This window comes from Dipodomys ordii, unplaced genomic scaffold (genome assembly GCF_000151885.1).
Source record: "Dipodomys ordii isolate 6190 unplaced genomic scaffold, Dord_2.0 Scaffold38, whole genome shotgun sequence".
Lineage (NCBI taxonomy): Eukaryota > Metazoa > Chordata > Mammalia > Rodentia > Heteromyidae > Dipodomys > Dipodomys ordii.
Genome location: NW_012267254.1, coordinates 14,523,172 through 14,526,629, shown reverse-complemented (window position 1 = coordinate 14,526,629; position 3,458 = coordinate 14,523,172). Strand labels below are relative to the sequence as shown.

Genomic DNA, 3,458 nt, shown 5'->3' with positions numbered 1-3,458 from the left:
CCGCAGCTTCACCTTGGGATTCCTGAAGCAGTGTTTGTGGAAGATGTAGATTCCTTCATGAAACAACCTGGGAATGAGACTGTAGATACATACAGTACTAAAGAAGCTGGATGAACCATATCAGAAGTGTGAATTTAGGAACTCAATCTTGCTGAAAAGAAAAGGAGATTGAAAAGTCAGATTCTGGAAATTAAGGAGACTTTAGAAATTCTAAAATACATGCAGATGGAAAAAGAGTCCCCCGATTCAATGGAAACCAGATTTTTATTGGCAGATAACCCGTACTGCAAAGCTTGGCTTCCTCCTACTGATAAAGTGTGTCTGTGGGTGGGGGCTAATGTAATGCTTGCATATGATACTGATGAAGCTCAGGCATTGTTGGAAAAGAATTTATCTACTGTTTATGAAGAATCTTGATTCTCTTGAGGAAGACCTTGACTTTCTTTTCTTGGGGGGGAGTCGGTTGTGGGGCCCGAACTCTGGGCCTGGGCTCTGTCCCTCAGCTTTTCAGCTCAAAGCTAGCATTCTAGCACTTGAGCCACAGCGCCACTTCCGGCTTTTTTTTTTCTGCTTATGTGGTGCTGATGAATTGAACCCAAGGCCTCAAGCATGCAAGGCAAGCGCTCTACCACTGAGCCACCTTCGCAGCCGGACCTTGACTTTCTTTGAAATCAGTTTACTACTACAGAAGTCACCCTTCAAATATAGGAGCTGTACTTTCTCTTCTCCATGCTGTAGCATGTTTAGTGCTTGAGTAAGAGAAGATATGGCCAGGGTTTATAATTGGTATGTAAAAAGAAGAAATAAAGTTGATTCTACCAAGAGAAAAGCATAATGCTGACAAGAAGTGTGAGTCAGTTTTCCAAACATGTTGTTTTAAATATATGTTTTTCATTTAACGGCTGACATTAGTTTTAATTTTAACAAGAATGATTAAAATTTAAAATATACACCCACTTTATTTATAAACAAAATATATTTCAAATAGTACACAAAATTATTTCATACTTCCTAACAAAATTAATGCTGTTTTATATATATATATATATTGGCCAGAACTGTGAAGTATGCTATGGAAGGCTGAATGCTGGGCAGTAGCAGTTTACTTTTTCTTTATTAATTGATGTTACTTTTATTTGATATGGTTAACTATTTTAGAGTTAGGAACTACAGTTGCATTATTTGTAAAACCTTTTTTTCTTTAATACTTATAGGACATTATGGTGCTTTCTGTTGTACTGTCAATTCTATAAATGGGATTTCATCAGTTACCACCTAACCAATAACAACACTTTTAACCCCACATAAGTGCGTAATGTGTTTGTGATGCCAATATAGGGGAGATCTTGGCCAATGGATGATATTACACATTTAAAATGCATAGCTGATTGTATATTTTTTTGAAAGAACAGTTCTCCAGAGCATCTTGAACAAGAATATTTGGATAAATGTAAATCTTGAATGGTTAAAACGAATTCTGAGTTTTTTCATTTATAAATCTGCATAGGAATAAAAAATCTGTGGAAAGCCTTTTGTACTGTGGCAAAAGTTTTAGATGATATCAATTCTGGTAAAAACACAAATGTGTTATTCCATCTCCATGTAATAAAAAGTATACTAGTATAATATTTTTGTACTTGTATTTCCTGTTATTAAAGCAACGGTATTGGAAAAAACAAAAGATAGGGCCTCTTCAGAACCAGGAAGCCAGTACAGCTTGTGAGAATGGGGTTCAGCAGTTCCTAGAACTCCTGAAAGGATCCTTGTAGCCACAAGAGATTTGTCATGTAAGGCAGAGTGTTCATGAACTCTCTGAAACCATGTTGAAATCAATAAAGCTGAGAGCACTTTGACGAAAGAGCTGTGCTCCAGAGTTGCGTTTGAAGCTAGACAAACAATGGGCATGGCATGAGGGTGACACAGATGCTTCTGGGTGGTGTGGTCAGAGCCAGCTTACAAAACTTGGCCAAAAAACCCAAGGGTCTAATCGCTGCCATTTCTGTGCCCCAAGCCTTGATAGCCTGTGTTGTGGTTTTTTTTTTTTATTTTTAATATCAGATGGATCAACACATTTCCTATGCCCTTTCTCTTTTCTGCCCTTAAGGTGCTGGTTTGTAAGGGATTGGAATGGTTTTCTGTAGAGGGATTTCAACTTTCTACACCTCATTTTTGAGGTTCTTCTCAAAGTGGTTAAAGTTTAAAGACTGAAAAAATGAACCCATTCAGATAGCTCACAGGGCAGGCAGTGAGTTAGTTACCCATTTTGGGATAAGGAGAGGCCTTGAAATATGAAAGATTTCCTACCTTGTTAATTGTCACAAACTCTAGCAGTTACTTTTAGAACTTCTATATCATCAGTTACGTTTAAATTAACAATCCAATTTTTCTGTTGGTTGTATTTACTCCTGTCAGTTGAGTTAGATTGACCAAGAGTAGGAAAATGCTAACTGAAAGTGGGTATCTGCTGAGTTTGCATTTCAGAGTAGAGAATGGCCAGAATGCTTTGAGTTGTATTATCAATAAAGATGACAGAATCTCTTATTTGGTGTCCCCTCTATAGTAGGACAAGTAGCAACGCAAATCAGCACACGTCAATGTTTATTTGTATTATTTTCATCATCTTCATGATCAGAGTGTAAACTCTTTAATTTGAGCAGCAAATGTTTGTTATGAATCACTTAAAATGTTTAATGTTTATGAATTATCCCAACAGGAGTTATGGAACAGCAAAGAAAACCCTGAGACAGTGCAAATAAGTGGAAGTATGTGTCATGTGTTAACTACTTTACAGGTAGGATTTATCAACTGTACTTTGAAAACTAAATGAAGCAATGGCCACAAGCACTGATACTTATGAAAACAAAGTCATTTCTTTTTTCTGGTACTAGTCCTGAAGCTGAGTTCTCTACCCATTGAGCAGCAGTTCCACTTCTGAATTTTTGGTGCTTATTCAGAGATCAGAATCTTAGAGACTTTCCTGCCTGGGCTGGCTTCACACAATAATCCTCAGCTTTCAGCCTCCTGAGTAGCTAGGATTACAGACATCTTTTCAAAATGTTTCTGCTTGAAGCAAACTACTGCTGAGTACAGAAGTTGGGGACTGATGCCAGAAAGTTGTCCCCAGATATCTGTTCTGTGCTCCATTCTTATTTTAGCAAACTGTCAAATAATTCTAAATATGATACTGATTTTAATAGCTAAAGACTGATAACTCAGTTCTTAAATTTAATTCCTATTCAACTTGTTCCACAGTACTGTGCTAAAAGGCTGCAAAGCAACGATTGCAATCCTTTGTTCACCCTTCTTTATCTCTAATCCCTCATCGTCAGACATCACTGTATGAGGGAGGCTCTTCTGTTTAGAAGTCCATGTTTCTAAGTGAGAACAGGATTTCTGTTCTTTCTTGATATCCAAGGCATTAGTTTCTCTATTGTCTTTGTTAAGGAAATCCTAGCTTG

At 37.2% G+C, this 3,458-nt stretch overlaps 1 pseudogene; it reads left to right on the top strand.

The window, feature by feature from the left end:
• On the top strand, positions 1 to 835 carry LOC105986975 (annotated as a pseudogene).
• The last annotated feature ends 2,623 nt before the right edge of the window (positions 836 to 3,458 follow it).